Source organism: Gorilla gorilla, chromosome 1 (assembly GCF_029281585.2).
Source record: "Gorilla gorilla gorilla isolate KB3781 chromosome 1, NHGRI_mGorGor1-v2.1_pri, whole genome shotgun sequence".
Classification (NCBI taxonomy): Eukaryota; Metazoa; Chordata; class Mammalia; order Primates; family Hominidae; genus Gorilla; species Gorilla gorilla.
The window spans coordinates 142,638,876-142,657,356 of record NC_073224.2 but is presented as its reverse complement, the minus strand read 5'-3'; the positions used below and the strand labels follow the sequence as shown (position 1 = coordinate 142,657,356).

General features: G+C 36.4%; 1 protein-coding gene and 1 long non-coding RNA gene across 3 annotated transcripts in view; one reads left to right on the top strand and one right to left on the bottom strand.

Annotated features, from left to right (window-relative positions):
* Positions 1 to 18,481, bottom strand: part of DPYD (dihydropyrimidine dehydrogenase) — an 841,965-nt gene that overhangs the window by 183,002 nt on the left and 640,482 nt on the right. The gene's annotated exons all lie outside the window — the stretch shown is intronic.
* The window catches only part of LOC115930640 (uncharacterized), a 222,593-nt gene that overhangs the window by 164,799 nt on the left and 39,313 nt on the right, over positions 1 to 18,481 (top strand). The window contains exon 2 of the long non-coding RNA XR_004067265.3: positions 4,441 to 4,504. This is a non-coding gene — a long non-coding RNA (uncharacterized lncRNA). The remainder of the gene's footprint in view (positions 1 to 4,440; positions 4,505 to 18,481) is intronic.

Below are 18,481 nucleotides of genomic sequence, written 5' to 3'. Positions count from 1 at the left end.
AGGCATATCAAACTTCAGAAATGTTTTCAAAGAAGGCATGCAAGTGAGAACACATATTTTGTTTTCACAGAACAAAGAGATAATCGTTCACCATAAGTAAATAGTTTGTAAATGATCACTGAATTGTAGATAGGGGTGTAAATAGTTGCTGGATTGTGAAGACTTAGTCTAGAATTGTGAAGACGTATGACAAACACATGACAAACAAGTCATTGGTAAAATGTCTGGAGTTCTCTTTCCGAGTAGCTTTTCGAAGTAGATTCAGAAAAGGCTTTTAACATAAATTTGAAAGGAAAGAAAGGGAAGGGGAGCTAATGGATGCCTCTATGCACTGGGCACTGTGATGGACACCTTTAACTTTAGAATACATTATTTTTATGACAGCTACTTTAATGTAAATATATGTATCTGCAATCACATCTATCCAAAATTAATGTAGAGATCCAACTGCACAAATATGAGAAAATTAAGTATCAAGTGACACCTGCTAGTGTGGATGAAGTTATGATGACTTTCTTTGAGAAAAAGATAAAAGACTATGCATCTTTTTTTTTTTTTTTTAAAAAAAAAAAAGAACAATTTGTGTCTCTCTCCTAACTTGCTAAGCAGGAAAATTCGAAGGGAAATTGTGCCAAATGACTATTTTATTTAAAGAAAATAGTTTGAGATGGCAGTTCCAAAATTACTTCCGAAGGTAGCAAAGGGTATGAATTTAGTTAAGAGATAAAACTGTGTTTTTAGAATTGAGAACTTAGGCTAGGCAGGCATTTGGCCTACATTAGCTAATTTATTCCTCATAGTAGCTCTATGAAGTCTTATTTTTGGCATTATCTTCAGTTCACAGTGAAGTTACTGAGGTCATCAGCTGGTGAGTGTGTTTCTGACATTTAAACTCCGTTAAGTTTTATTCATCATTCATGTGACTTCTACCTGATAACTCCTTAAACACTGAACTATTTGCTGTTTCTTGAAAATATCACAATTATTCACACCTCTGTGTGATTTCTCCTGCTATTCCTACTGCCTGAATTTTTTTTTGTTTTTGCCTTCTTCTCCTTGTTTGTTAAGGCTAATACCAAATATTACATCCTTTGGGGAGCACTCCTAGACCATCCTCAATCACCAGATTCCTTTCTTTTTGTTCTCTCTAGCATGAGTGGGAACAACATCTTGAATAATAGCAATACCCACCTGCCTCATCTTTTAATGTGTGAGCTCCGTAAGGGCAGGAGAAATGTCTAGTTACTACTTTGACTGTAGGTATATCCATTGGAAAGAAAATAAAGGTAATCTTTAGGCACACTGGGCATGACCAGATAAGCTCCTTAAGTTCTTTGAGTCTTGGTTTCCTCATATATGAAATGAGGCCAATGGAAGTATCTATCTCATATGAGTTAGATGAGCGATTGCATGTAAAATGCTCCACATAGGGTTGAACACATTGTAAGCCCTTAATAAATGTTAGTTCTTACCAACATCATCACCTTTATCATTATTATTCCTAGTAATTAACAATTCATTCTTCAACTTCCTGGACAATAAAAATGGGTTACATTTTCCACTAAAACTTGAAGACAATTAATTTTAACTTTTTAAAATTCTAAAGTTTTGAGAGTAGTAATGAAAAATAATCTTTATTTCTTTTATGATCTATATTTTGTCTTAACTTCTGAACGAAGCCTCTACAGAATTAGCAGTTTGGGATACATTTTCTTTTACCAGAAGCTATATAAAGAACAATATAATTCTTCTTATTTCTTTTTCTTTTTTTAGGAGGTGAAAATTGTAAGACATTTTCTGATAGAGAAGATAATATCAGACTTAGGTCTACAGCAGTTTCATTCTGGATCCATGCTGGGAGAGAAAACAATGAATGTTACACTTCATTTATAATTTCCACTGTGAACATGATAAGGGCTAGTATATTCTCAAATCAAATTAATCCACAATTCTAGCATTTAAGATACAGTGCAAATCCCTAATTCAAGTATACAGTATCACCTACAAAGCCAAAATAAATGGGGTAAGATAACAGTTCTCAGTGCTGGGTTATAGTGTCAATGCAAGACTTGAGCTGTGTTAATTCAACAAGCTTGATCTTGATTGCCAAAGCATGCTTGTCAATATTTAGCTCCCAGAGGGCATGTCAGGGGCCTTCACAGAAACTAGCTTAAATACAAAATACTATAGCAGCATTTGTGATCCTTTTCCTAATACTCAGATTAAACTGCTGATTTTCTTTCTTTTAGCTTTTTAAACCAAGAACGTGTTTTCCATACTCCTATGGTAACAAGAAGAGAAGAAATTGCATAGAAGAATTGTAAATGCTATTATTAGAGTTCCTTGAAACCCAGATAAAATTCTGTCACATGAAATCATTATAAAGCTTTTATCTGAGGTCTGAAATACCGTTTCCCCACTATGATTACAATATAGAAAAAGGCTTGGAAAAAAATGTTAATCTTTATTCAGAAACAAATGTAATACAGATGAGATGATGGGTAATGATTCCCACAAACTTAAAAACAAATAGTTTACAATTTTAATAACTCTGCACTTAGAATCTTCTGCTACAAGGATGCTGTGAGGTTTTGAAGCTTACATAGCCATTATTATTTATTATTTAAGGGTTGAACCATTAAAACAATTACACTTAAGAAAATATAGTGGGAATCAGTAGTACACTGATGAAAACCTATACCCTCTATGGTGATTAAGTATAATACATGATGTGAAAAATAGCATTTTTCCAAATTAATACGTTTGTTTGCCTTCTAACTTTTATTCCTCATTAGATATCAATTAATTAGACATCTACATTCTCCTTTTAATTGAACCTGACAAAACATTCTATGAGATTGGGTATGGTGAGATTCTGACCAAAATATTTCCAAAACAAACAAAATAAACCCTACCACCACAACAAAAACATGTTAAACACATACCTCAGATAATTGAAAAATTACCCCCTTCATTTGATGATCAAAATTTTAATATATGTCAAGTACTTATAACATGGCTGAAAATAGCCCTTGATATTATCTTTTCTATCTATTTTTTTCTAAAATAATGACTAAAGATAAAATCAGATCAATGCTGCAACAATGAGAATCAGGCTGAAATGGAAGAGCCAGATCATGATCTAGATACTTTTGGTTACCTACAGATAGCTATGACTGCCAATTCTGAATCTTAATAGCAAAATTCTGTTTTTTTTTTTTGACAAAGTCTTACTCTGTTGCCCAGGCTGAAGTGCAGAACTCATTGCAGCCTCAAATTCTTGGGCTCAAGCAATCTTCCTGCCTCACCCTCTCAAATAGCTGGGATTATAGGCACACGCCACCATGCCTGGCTAGTATTTTTTTGTTTTATGTTTTTTGTTTCTAATTTTTAGTAGAGATGAGGTCTTGCCATGTTGCCCAGGCTGGTCTTGAACTCCTGAGCTCAAGCAATCCTCCCTGCTTGGTCTCCCAAAGTGTTGGAATTACAGGTGTGAGCCAACCCTTCTCTTCCCACTTTATACATTTCTGAATTGAAAATTCCAGTGATTTGTCGAAACAATACCGTTTCCATTAATCATATTTGTTTCACTAAGCTAAGACAAATGCATAAGCCACATCCCTAAATCCTATTTTAACTTTTACACAGTAATAAATTTTTCCATCATTGTCCCTAACTTAAGCTTCCTAAATGTCAGCTGATCTTCACAATTACCATATTTTATAGATAATAAATTGTGCTCAGATGGATCAAAAGAGCACAATTCAACACCACAAGACAAAGCTAATTTATGTTTAAATCGGGACTCGAACCTGGGTCTGCTGACTACAACCTTTTTGCTGTCTTTATCCACACATCAGATATTTCTTGATCAAGGCAAAGCTTAAATATAAAACCATTATGACTTCGAGACCTGAAAGTGTTTTTGTTTTCAGAGAAATGTTATTCCTCAGCATGTGTCAAAGATATGGTTATGAGAAAGACAAAACTTTATAGTTTTCAGTTATATTTTGCCTTGTCCCTTCAATTTTACCCCAATAGATAGTAATAGCAAGACTGTCCCGTTCATCCGTGGACAGTGCCATTATTAGATACTGGGAATCTTCGTTATAAATTACATCATACCACTTTCACCTTGTTTATCAGACTCCTGCCTCACTGATACTTGTTGTTTCTTAAATTCCCAAGCTCATGATATTAGGTCCTTTGCATGACCTTTTCCCTCTTCTTGGTGTTCTAAATCCATATTATTGCATGATTGGCACTGTTCATACAAGTCTTAGCCCAAATGTCATTTCTCAAAGACATCTTCTCTGACCCCTAATCTAAAGTCCCATCTCTTTTTCTATCACAATTATACCACCTAGTTTTGCTATTTTCATAACAGTTAGAGGTATTTGAGATTATTCTTATGTATTTTTTATTCTCTCCTCCCCACAGCAATCCCTGCTTCCTGTCTGCTCAATGCTCTATGCTCAGAATTTAGAACAGCACCTGGCATATGGTAGGCTCTTTTACAAATATATGTTTAATGGATAAATAATTGAATCAGAATATTTTAACATCTAGATGTAATATATCCTACAAGAATTGTTTTTTTTTCTTTTTATTATTATTATTATTATTATTTTTTTATTTTTTATTTTTTTATTATACTTTAAGTTTTAGGGTACATGTGCACATTGTGCAGGTTAGTTACATATGTATACATGTGCCATGCTGGTGCGCTGCACCCACTAACTCGTCATCTAGCATTAGGTATATCTCCCAATGCTATCCCTCCCCCCTCCCCCCAGAATTGTTTTAAGAATAACATTTGTCTTTATCAGTCCCACCTGTGGGAGTTTGAATGTGGTAGAATTTGTGTCATTGTGATGTACAAAAAATCTTATTATCTGTTTTTTATTATGTAGTGTATAGTTTTTATATCACTACTGTTTGAGATAAATGTGACCTTTTAATCTTCTTATTAAGCTTTTAAATACAATTTTTTCTTTAATCATTCCAGGTCTCTGACCAACATGCTCAATTTCAAACATGTACTCTATCTACTCATAAGTTAGAAAATTTTGATACTCTCCACTTAGATGACTAAGTTTCTAAGAAAACCCCATCACTCTATTTTGGTCTAAATTTGATTCCTTTACTCAGAAGTTTACAAATTAAACTTTCTATATGAGATGCATTCTACAGAATTTTAATTGATAAATACATTGTGCTTTAAGTAAAGGTAAAAATTACTTTTAAAGTCACATGAATTTAGACAAATAGTACTATACAATAAAGTTACTGCTGATCACCAGGTTTTTTAGCTAATAGGGACATCCAGAAATAAATAAACTTAATCTAAGTTTCACGATAATTAGCTCATAATATTTTTAGTAGAATATGAATTTCAGGGATATCCTGTGTTATAAAATCTGTGTCATTTGTTCCTTTGAGTTCAGAAGGGTATTAATAAATGCCCCTAGGCAGCAGTATCCAATTGGCTTAGCATATCAAGGGAGAATACTAACTAGAGAATGAAAAATAGCACATTAGCGTTCAGAATGCTCAGCTATTAGGAGAAGATACGTCTGCACCATGGAGAGAGGGTACAAGGACATCAAGACAAAATCTAGGAGTGCTATCTAATATCAATTAAACAAATCATTGCTGTGTCCTGCAGTTCAGGGTTCTGCATCTTTGGTGTCTTAATCTGTTTTATGCTGCTATAACAGAATACTATAGACTGGGTAATTTGTAATGAACAGATATTCGTTTCTTTTTTTATTATTATTATACTTTAAGTTCTAGGGTACATGTGCACAATGGGCAGGTTTGTTACATAGGTATACATGTGCCATGTTGGTTTGCTGCACATATTAACTCGTCATTTACATTAAGTATTTCTCCTAATGCTATCCCTCCCCCTGCCCCCCTCCTCATGACAGGCCCCAGTGTCTGATGTTCTCTGCCCTGTGTCCAAGTGTTCTCATCGTTCAATTCCCACCCATGAGTGAGAACATGGAGTGTTTGGTTTTTTGTCCTTGTGATAGTTTGCTCAGAATGATGACTTCCAGATTCATTCATGTCTCTGCAAAGGACATGAACTCATCCTTTTTTATAGCTGCATAGTATTCCATGGTGTATATGTGCCACATTTTCTTAATCCAGTCTATCATTGATAGACATTTGGGTTGGTTCCAAGTCTTTGCTATTGTGAACAGTGCTGCAATAAACATACAGGTGCATGTGTCTTTATAGTAACATGATTTGTAATCCTTTGGGTATATACCCCGTAATGGGATCACTGGGTCAAATGGTATTTCTAGTTCTAGATCCTTGAGGAATTGCCACACTGTCTTCCACAATGGTTGAACTAGTTTACACTCCCACCAACAGTGTAAAAGCGTTTCTATTTCTCCACATCCTCTCTAGCATCTGTTGTTTCCTGACTTTTTAATGACTGCCATTGTAACTGGTGTGAGATGGTATCTCATTGTGGTTTTTATTTGCATTTCTCTGATGACCAGTGATGATGAGCATTTTTTTCATGTGTCTGTTGGCTGCATAAATGTCTTCTTTTGAGAAGTGCCTGTTCATATCCTTTGCCCACTTTTTGATCAAGTGGAAGAAAGGGTATCAGTGATTGAAGATCAGATTCATTTCTTACAGTTTCAGATTGAAGATCAGATTCATTTCTTACAGTTCCAGAAGCTGGGAAATCCAAGGTCAAGGGGCCTGCATCTGGTGAGAGCCTTCCTGCTGTGTCATGGCACAGGTGCACACAAGAGAGAAAGAGATTGAACTGGCAGCCTCAAGCGCTTTTATAACGGGCATTAATCCATTCATGAGGGTGGAGCTTTATGGCTTATCACCTCTCAGGAATCACCCTCATGAATGGGCATTAATCTATTCATGAGGGTGGAGACTTATGGCCTAATCACCTCCCACCTCTTATCGCTGTTGCATTGGGGATTAAGCTTCCAACAAATGCTTTTGGGGGACACATTCAAACCATAGCATTCCACAATGGTCCCCCAAAATCATGTCCTTCTCATATACAAAATATGTTCATTCCATCCCAATGGCTTTAACCCATTCCAGCACGAACTCGTAAGTCCAAAGTCCAGAGTGTCATGAAAGTCAGATATGGGGGAAACCCAAGGCACAATTCATCTTGAGGCAAATTCCCATCATTCTGGGAAATCGAACAAGTTATCTACTTCCAAAAACACAATGGTGACACAAGCATAGGATAGACATTCCCATTCCAAAAGAAAGAAATAGGCAAGAAAAAAGGAGTAACTTGTTTCATGTAAGTCCAAACCACAACAAGGGAACATTAAATTTTAAAGCTAGAGAATAATATGTTTTGACTCTATGTCCCACCTCCTGGACACACTGGGGCAGGGGTTGGGCCCCTAGGGATTGGGCAGCCCTCCTTATGGCTTTGATGGGTTCAGTACACTCAGCAGCTCTCACAGTTTGGCGTCTTATGCCCGCAGTTCTCCTAGGCTACAGATGCATGCTGGTGGCACCACAGTTCTGGGGTCCCAGGGACTGCCTCACTCCCATGGCTCTACTAAGTAAGGTCAAAGTGGGGATTCCCTGCAGTAGTCTCACTCCTGCACTCTGCTGTGCATTGCCCTAGTAATAGCTCTTTGCAGTGGCTCTGTGCCTATGACAAGTCTCTTCTTAGGGACCCAGGCTAACCGAGAGATCCTTTGAAATCTAGGTGGAGGGTGCCATGGCCCCAGAGCTCCTGTATTCTATGTTCTTGAAGAATTAGCACTATGTGGACGCTGTGAAGGTTTGCAGCTTATACCTTCTGGAGTGACGGATCAAGTGCACCTAGGTTTGCTTGAGCCACTGCTGGGGAAGCTGAGGGTGGTGGACAAAAATTCAGGGAACAAAGTCTCAAGATAGTGCAGGGCACCTAATGCTGAGGTCCAATGTGAGCCCCTGTCTAGAAACCCTGCCTTCAGTGTCCTACCTAACTTGCCTTGAAGACCTCTGAAATGCCTCCATGGTCATTCTCCCATAGTCTTGATGAATAAAACCTGGATTTCTTCTATCCATATTAATCTCTTTAGCAAACAGTCACTTAGCCACACACTTAGTATTACCTCCTGAACACATTCTTTTATTCTTTATGTGGCTAAGTTGAGAGTTTTTCAATGTTTTCTGTTCTGTTTCCCTTTTAATTATAAGTTCCATCTTTAAAACATTTCTCTCTCTCATTTTACTGTAAGCTGCCACCATATAGCACCTTGAATGCTTTGTTGCTTAGATATTTATTCTGCCAGATGTTGTTTAGATAGTTCTTCTTAAGTTCTGTCTTCCATGAAATCCTAGAACATAGACACAATTCTACCACATTTTTTTTGCAACTGCACAAGGATAGCTTTTTACTCAAGTCTCCAATACCACATTCGTTATTTCCATCTGAAATCTTATCAGAATGCCCCTTACCATCCACATTTCTACAACATTCTGATTATGACCACCTAAGTAACCCCTAAGAAGATTTAGGCTCTCCCTGTAGCTCTTGTCTTCTTCTGAGCCCTCACCAGAATTGTCCTGAAAGCTCTATTCATGGAAACCTAGGCTTTTTCTAGCCTTCTCCTCCAAACTGTTCTAGCCTCTACCCATTACCCAGTTCCAAAGTCATTTCCACATTTTCAGATATTTGTTATAGCAGCAGTCACACTTCTCGGTACCAATTTCCTGTCTTAGTCCATTTTATAGTGTTTTAACAGAATACCAAAGACTGGGTAATTTATAATGAATAGAGATTTATTTCTTATAGTTCCAAAGGCTGGGAAGTCTGTGGTTGAGGTGCTGGCTGATTCAGTTCCTGGTGAGGGCTCTCTTCCTAGCTTGGAGATGGCTGCTTTCTCACTGTGTCCTCACTCACATGGTAGAGAGAGAGCTCTGATATCTCTTCCTCTTCTTATAAAGTCACCAGCCCTGTTGCATTAGGGACCCGCCCTTATGACTTCATTTAACTTTCAGCACCTCTTCACAGGCTTTATCTCCAAATACAGTCACATTGGAGGTTAGGAGGTTAGGGCTTCAACATATGAACTTTGGAGGGAGGGGCACAATTCAGTCCACAGCGCTCAATATCTTTCCAAGTAAATTACTTCATCAGCAAATTTATGATAAGATTTAATTGCCCAAATTCCCTCTGAAAAGCATATGAGATTATGTCACATCATTTGGCTCAAATGAAGAACTGTAAACTCTTCCATATTTCAGGTGCTTTTTGGAGGGACATAGGTTATAAGCACCACGAAGGCCTGGGGCCATGTATGTTTCCTTCATGCCATTCCAGCAGAGTGGCATATAGAAAGCACTCTATTTGTTAAAGAAAGAAAGGAGGCAAGAAAAGTAGTAAAGAAAGCAATATAATCACTAACAATTTCCCATTAGGAGTGTAAATTCATAAACAACCGGAGAATGGGTTTAGTCTTCCCAAAGGAAAGATATATGGTCATCTTGCGGTTGAGAGGCATCAAAATATTCCAGTAGAATGTGATAGACTATAATTTTTTATTCTTCCCTACCCCAATCCGTGTTCCTGCAATATCTGAACCAAGTGCTGATATTTCTCATATTCAAGCTGTTCCTTTGTGTTAAATCTAGAAAAATCTAATTAAAACACACACACATTTTCTGTGAAAGATCATTAACTACAACATTTACACCATTCCCCATTCATATGGACCTGTGCTCTAAAGGCTGTGAGAGGGTAAAACATGCGGCTGGTAAGCTCTGCTGCAAGTGTGGGGCCAGAAAATATTTCATTTATAAACAATTGCTACCTAAGGTAGAGTTTGGGAGAAAAATGTTTGTCTCAAATGAAGAAAGGTGCTGTGAACACTGGGAATTTATCTGCTAAAAGAGGAAGTAAAAGTGAGAGGGACAAAGATAAACTTTGTCTGGTTATGTTCTTCAAGAGCCATCCTTGCCTATTTAAACAGTTTAAGGAGAAGTTAGTTATGTAAGTTCTCTCACAAACTCTTACATATTTTGAGCAAATTTATTCAGGAAGATTTCTGCTCTTAATATCTGCCTCTTTTATTCTTTCCCCAAGTGTTTATTGAGTGCCTACTACTACATACCAGGTACTTTGCTAATGCAAGATTTAAAAAATGACCAAGAGGACATTCTGTGCTGAAAGAACTTGCAAACTGCTAAAAGAGAAACGCAGTAACCACACAAAATGATAAGTCCTTTGACAGAAACACACTGAAAGTATGTTTCCCATCAAGGGAAGCATCAAATTCAGCTAAAGAATTCATAGAGAAGGTTTGTCGGCACATTGAAGGAAGCTGGGATTTCCCCAGACAAGAGATAAGGCACGGAGTGTGGCGAGCATGGTGCATTAGAGAGTAGAACAGTTCCCTCTGACTGGAGCACAGCTGAGCCTGGGGGCAGGCAGGGAAAGCTAAGGATAGAAACGTTCTTAGGAATGAGCTTGTGGACATCATTAACAAGGATTTTGAAAATAAAAGAAAATTAAATGTAGTGTAGAGAATGGACAGAAGGGAGAGAAATAAAATAAAATCAGGAAGAAGTTAATTGCAGTATTCCCAGAGATAATCTTGTGGAATTAGACAAAAAGGACCAGCTCAGAAAAACTTTAAGCAAGTAGGTTCTTTGGGCTTTAGAGATCAATCAGATATGGCAATACTTATCAAAGCCTCACGTGTCCTCTTAGAAGAGGTAATGTGCACTGGAGGAAAAATTGTAATAAAGATCAAAGAGAGATTGCTATTTTAAATTCAACCTTTTTCAAGAAATCTGCATATTCTCCACACTCTGCCGATATTATATTTTGAAAACCCCATAAAAGCATGTTTTGCTAATGCAGATTAAAAGAAATTACTAGGGCATAAATATATAGATCATTTTCAATTTAGTCCCTACTCACTACTGTTTTCTACCTTACCACATCCTCAAATAGCTGCATTCTCCTTTCTCCCACTTGGTGAACTATTGAATCACAATATTCGAATGGAAGGACTTCCACACTTTGAATAATTGATCTCAAGCATGTTCCCTGATGATTTGACATTCACTCTGTCCTTCTCCCTGAAGTATATTTATATCAATAACTGCAGCTTCAGTTGCCCTTGTATCACAGTGTTCCTTTTTAAGAGCAAACTGATACCGTAAGTAACTGCTAGCCTCTTTCTGAAAAATTTTATTCTTTCTGCAATTTGAACTTAGGGCAACAGACTTTGTCAAAGGCAAACCAGAACATTTTTCTCTTTTAAAAACGCAAGTTTTGAACACCTGTGAAAGGTCTCCATTCAATTTGACACTCAGCCAAGTCCTAGGAAAATAAAACTCACAGTCTTGTTTATTTTTTCTCTACTTTTTCTCCAACTTCCTCTATATTTTAAAACATATTTTCTGGCCTCATGAATAAAAACAAACAAAAATGTGGCAGAGAGCACAAGCATGAAAGTTAAACTTCAGAATGGGCTACATTTAGCTATTCTGTTGCTTCTAGTCTGACTCTTTATTTGCACAGCAATTAATCAGCTATGGTATGTCTTTTAACTGAGTAAACGATCATCAACCTCTCCTAAACATGTTAAGAAGTTCATTTCCATCTGAATTCTCCTGACAAATACTAAAATAGATAACCTTAATAAGGCACTAATGAGATCATTATAACTAGTTTTGTCTGTATTTAAAGTACAGATTTAAGATCTTCATTAATGATTAACTACTGGAAAACTTTGTTCAATCCCTTGAGTTATTTTTAATCTCTATATACTATAATTACATATATTCAATCATAAAACTTTCCATGGTGCTGAACACAATTGAACTTTGAATAAGAACAAGTATGTTACACATCTTGGCTGTTTAAAAAGGTTAATCTTTAAGTAGATTAATGACATAGTGATCTTCACTCAGTTCAAGCTTTTTTTCTTTTTGACTGAGGAAAAGATACGTTACTACAAGCTATTTCATATCTTTCTGATGGAACTTACATGAATGACTCCTTTAGAATACTGAACAATCAGAACCCTGAACTTTCTATTATAAGGTGTCTCTGAGATCAGATAAGTAGGATGTGGCCTATCACTGGTCTTTATTTTCAGTTGTGCTAAAATAAAACAAGTGTGTTTTCTCCCGTCAGTTTCAGAGGAGAGTGGATATTAAATGTTAAATCACATTTAAGCTGAAGTCAATGTACAAAACTTTCAACCCTAAAGTTGCCTAAGGGAATCAGAAATAAGGGCATTTTACGGGTGTTACTATAAAATTAAAGAAGAGACAGAAATGTGGGATGTTTCCTTTCATTAAATGCCAATTAGTTATTTCAAACAACTTGTAGATGACTGTATTTTAATGTTATCACATACAACTTTCAAAATTAAATGTGTTTTAAGTCAAATTTGCTAATAGTATCCAGCAAAAAGATAAATTTTAGAAACATAATTCTCTAACTGTTCAGGCCTTTCAAAATATAGTTTGCCATGGGCCCAACAAGGCCAAGGGTGAAACGCAATATTTTCTGATCCTAAAATCTTTGCAAAAAAGGAATGCAGAAAATCAATACAGAATTATATAAAATATGTTTGAGGCACAGACTAGCTATTCATCTATACTCCAACTAAACTACCCCCTCTCACAAGATACCACTTTTTAATATAGTACAATTACCTCCATACTGACTGCAAAATGGCAGTTAAACCTTTAAAGTGTAAATCTTTGCTTTTGTGTGTTTACCTGTCATGGACTTTAAACAGTGTGGAGAGAGGACTAAGGAAGGTGGTAAGCTATTTATAAATTGGAAAGTCTTTTTGCATTTATCTAGGAATATAGACATTGTCAATATGTGATTAAATTACTGCACCAGTTTTCCTGGAGGATTTGTATGTTTATTGCTTTTTTGTAAGACATTTATCCAGATCTCTCAATCCTGTTCTCTTTCTTGCATGAGTTCACACATATTAAAATGCAAGTGTCTTGCTTGTCTGATATGTCATTTGCATTATTTGAAACCCTGAAGCCCCGATATTTCTTGATATCTGTACAATTCTGAAACAAAATTATTTAGTAATAATATTCCAGGGATAAGGCAATAATGAAATGTATATGCAACAAAAAGTTCACAAGCCATCATTTCAATTTTCCTCTTGAATTTTCAGGGTAAAGTTGAAGGAAACATTTACTTTTGAAGAGAGAACAAAACTCTAAATTATTATCATCACAGCCTGTGAATTATTCTTTGATGCCTATTGTGCTAAATAGGAGATTTTATACAACATAAAGTTAAGGCAATATTTACTTTAGCAGCTTACATTTTAAAGAATAAAAATGAGAAAATAAATATTAATTTGGATATATACATCTAAATTCAAGGAACCTAGAACATGATATGGTTTGTATATTTGTCCCCTCCAAATCTCAGGTTGAAACGTAATCCCCGCTGTTAGAGGTGGGGCCCAGTGGGTTATATTTGGGCCATGGGGGCAGATCTCTCATGAAGGGTGTGGTACCATCCCTGTGGTAATGCATGAGTTCTAGCAATCTATTATTTCACACCTGAGCTGCTTGTTTAAAAGAGCCTGGCATCTCTTTTGTGCCCTCTCTTGCCATGTGACACATCTGCTCTCCCTTTGTTTTCCCCCATGATCAGAAGCTTCCTGAGGTCCTCACTAGAAGCAGATGCCAGCACTATGCTTCTTGTAGAGTCTGCAGAACCTGGAAACAATTAAACCTCTTTTCTTTATAAATTACCCAGCCTTGGGTATTCCTTTATAGCAAGGCGAAATGGACTAATACAAAATAATATGAACCAAAGTACAAATACTCATTCATGATGATAATAACAGAAACCAGCATTTACTATTAGGTTGGTGCAAATGTAATTGCAGTTTCTGCCATTACTTTCAATGGCAAAACGCACAATTACTTTTGCACCAACATAATATGTTCTATTACACAGGAAGTTGCTCCAGGTTGTCAAAAAGTGATCAGTGCTGGTTGGTAACCATTGTATTCTAGTGTGTGGGTCTAGGGATCAGTTATATGCCAGGAAAGTCCCTGATCCCCTGAAGTTCACAGACAAGAAATTATATATAGAATATGATATAAACACGAGAGAGATGCACAGGATGCATAAGATGCATGGAATCAGGGGTAAGGGCTTCTAAAGTAGTTTGGGGAGTGTAAGGAAAATATTGGACTGAGAAGCTGGTTCTAAGGGTAGAAATGCCTCTGTGTCTAAGGTAGCAGTATGCTTGTAGGTACCATAGGTATAGAAGCAAGAGCAACCTTGGCATTAAGTAAAAGTGTGAATAGCTCAGTATGGTTGATTATGGCCTGGGGCAGCAGCAGGGGATGGCAACAGATAAGGCTGGAGATGTAAGCTGGGACAAAATCATCCAGAGCATTGAATACCATGACTAGGTAACTTTTATCCTGGAATCATATTCTTTCTTCAAGTTTTAGTTAAAATGCTATCTCTCCCACAAAGTCTTCCCTGATCCTTCTGGTAAGAAGTGATCACTCCCTCCATGGAGCTCCTACAGATCTTTGTTTGAATTGCTCCTTTGACAGGTACCAAATTTTCTATTGCAATAGGTAATGGAGTGAAAAGTATAAGAATCTAGGATTCAGAGGGCAAGAGGTTCTACTCCCAATTTTGTCACTTTGCAGTGGTCTATTTGCCTTTGGGCAGATCTGTTCACCTTATTTTCCTTTACCTGTAAACTCTGCGTAATAGTAGTTACAAACATTTGTCATTCAGGGTTATTATGAGTATGTGAAAGTCGCTTTAGAAATTTTGAAATTTCTAAAAATTGAGGTGTTTGAGTACACGTCATCTATTTCCTATAAGAATGCACACACCTTAAAGGGAGCGAGATTTAGATTCTAGAAGAGGTGGATAATAGTTTGCCAATTATTTATAAGCCTAAAACCTTGCAGATTAATTTATCTCAATCCTTCCTCTTTCCAGGAAATCTTCCTTCAGTTCTTTTCCATGATAAGTCAGCTTCCTGTTAGCTTCCTCTCTCCTTGAGGCATAGACATGTGCATAGCTATCTCACTACACATGCCTTATCATGCCTTCTCCTGATCTTCTTCCTCTCAGCTTCTTTTGCTGGATCTTCTTACTCTTCCTGTTCATAAAATGCTAAAATAGTCATTGGACCTCTTTTTTTTCTTTATCTGTATGCATTTCTTAGTTTATCTCAACAGGTTCCACAACTTTTTATAACATGTTTATGGCATGAAGGTTCAATTTATGTATTCAGTTCTTTCTTCTCCTTGAACTTCAGGGTCAAATATCTAACTAGTTAATCTATATCTTCATTTGGATGTCTGATAAGATGTCTTAAGTTCAACATATCCAAAAAGAACTATTCTTTCCCAAGGCTGATGTCCAGAATGGTGTTTCCTAGGTTTTCTTCTAGGACTCTTAATGGTCTTACATTTAAATCTTATGACTAAGTTCTCAAAAGCAATTGCAACAACAACAAAAATTGACAAGTGTGACCTAAGTAAACTAAATAGCTTCAGCACAGCAAAAGAAATTACCAACAGCTTAAACAGACAGCCTACAGAATGGGAGGAAATATTTGCAAACTATGCGTCCAACAAAAGTCTAATATCCAGAATCTATAAGAAACTTAAACAAGTCAACCAGCAAAACATAAATAACTCCATTAAAAAGCTGGCCAAAGACATGAACAGGCACTGCTCAAAAGAAGACATACAAGTGGGCAACAATGAAAAAATGAAAAAATGTTCAACATCATTAATCATCAGAGAAATGAAAATCAAAACCACAAAAGGTTACCATCTCACACCAGTCAGAATGGCTATTAAGAAGTCAACAAATGTGACACAGCAAGACTCTGTCTCAAAAAAAAAAAAAAAAAAAAGAAGTCAACAAACAACAGATACTGGTGAGGTTGTGGAGAAAAGGGAATGCTTATACACTGTTGGTGAGAATGTAAATTAGTTCAGCCACTGTGGAAAGCAGTTTGGAGATTTCTCAAAGAACTTAAAACAGAACCAGCATTTAATGCAGCAATCTCATTACTGGGTATATATCCAAAGGGAAATAAATTGTTCTACCAAAAAGACACATGTGCTTGTATGTTCATCACAGCACTATTCACCATAGCAAAGACATGGAAACAACCCAGGTGCCCATCAATGGTGAACTGAATAAAGAAAATCTGGTACATACACACCATGGAATACTATGCAGCCATAAAAAAAGAATAAGATCATGTCTTTTGAAGCAAACTAGATGCATCTGGAGGCCATTATCCTAAGTGAATTAACGCAGGAACAGAAAACCAAATACTGTATATTCTCGTTTATAAGTGGGAGCTAAACACTGGGTATACATGGACATATAGATGGGAACAACAGACACTTGGGACTACCAGAGGAGAAAGGGAGGAAGGAAAGGAGGTAAGGGTTGGAAAACAACTCACTGGGTACTAAGCTCACTACCTGGGTGACAGGATCATTCATATCCCAAACCCCAGCATCATGCAATTTACCCATGTAACAGACCTGCACGTGTACCCTTGAATCTAAAATGAGAGTTGAAATTAAAAAAAAAAAGAGAACACAAAAAACACAAGACAAACAAATAAACAAACAAACAAAATGCCCCTCAAATCAGAAATGAACTATTGATACTCCTCCCTTACTCTTTTGCCATAAAGCTGTTCTCCAGAGTTCACTTAAAATGGCACTATTGTTTGTTCACATGCTCAGCCCAAACTATTTGAAGTTATTTATAATTCCCTTTCCTCTTGTATCACACATTCAACCCATCAGTTAATCCCATTGACCTTCTCTAAAACATATTCTGAACACAACATTCTCCCTCCTTCAATTCCTCCATTGCTACTACACTGGTCTAAACTACAACTGTCTCTTGCTTAGATTTCTGAATTAGCTTTAAAAATAATTACCCTGTCTCCATTCTTATGCTGTATAGTCTGTCTGCTACACAACAGCCACAGTGCCCATTTATTCAGAAATTGAAATTAGATCATATAACTACCTTAAAAATTAGAATAAATCCCAAAATCCACGCAGGGCCTATATGATCTCTGGTTAGTCCTCCAATCTCATTGTCAACTATTCACTCTCCTATTCAACTTACTTCACACCATGCATCCTCATTGCTGTTTCTGAGCATTCTACTATATTTAGCCCTTTGTCTTTGGGATTTCTGATCTATTTATTTAGTTTGTGATCGCCTAGTCCACCTTATGTGACTAACTCTGACTAATGTGCCAGTGTTAAGTGTTTACTGTCAATTTATCTCATGACTCAGTCTGTTCCAGGAAATGCAAAGATTAAAAAGAATTTCTCTTGATTGCAGCTTAATATTTTCCTTATTCTAAAATGTTTCTTTCTGTCTCGAGCAATACCTAACTACTAGTAACTACCAGAAATGTTAGTGAAAGCTTGCCTACTCAGGGGCTTCATCTCATAAGAAAGTACCAGAAAAGCCAAAAGTAATGCGCCAGTCTATAACAAATCTGTGTTTTTGATAATCTAATTTTTAAAAGTTACATTTACTTTCTGACTGCCCCTTATCACATTACAGTTCAGGGCAGAACAACCAGAAACTACAGAAAGTAAATGGACAGGGAAAGAGATGTGCTGTTGTTGATAATGTGCCGGCACATGACTAAGCTGTGATAGTTCAATGTTTCTTAATGTTCTTAACCCAATGCCTAGATTTAAAAAGTCACAGATCAGAGCTGCAATTATGCCAAATACCTGGTGGTTTTATTAAACCCCCAAACAGATTTCCTGTTGTTGCTCCCCTCTAAAAGTTTCAAAATATGCAGAGAAAAATGAGGACAGCCAAATGAGGATAATCTGATGTGTATAGTTGAAAATAAAGCATCATTTAGGAAGAAACAAAGTTTTCTGTTATGTAGTAATGATGCAAAGGGCTAGAGAAATCTATAACCCTGAATTCTGACAGTACAGATAATAATCTGTTTTTCTTGCACAATGAAATTTACTATCAGTGTATCAATTTTAACTGTGTGTAGATATATATGCACACTCTAACACATATATACATAAATATATATTACACTCTTACTAAGACAATGGTATTTCATAAAATTTTTTTTTCCCACAGCTCTTTGCAGACACTAAACTCGAGTTTCTGAATGGCAGAAATTGACTTTTAAAATATATGACTTCTTAAAAAAATTCAACTTTGATTCTAGATTCAGGTGATGGACATGCAGATTTGTTCCATGAGTATATTGCATGATGCTGAAGTTTGTGATATGAATGATCCTGTCACCCAGGTAGTGAGCATAGTGGTGAATCTGTAAGACATTAGATTCTGATATTACAATTTCCAAAGGATTGTTTTTGAAATTACATTAAGCATAACCCATACTTTGTTTAAACATGGCAGATTCCCCACACATATATGAGAAGTTTTGGAAGATGAAAAGCA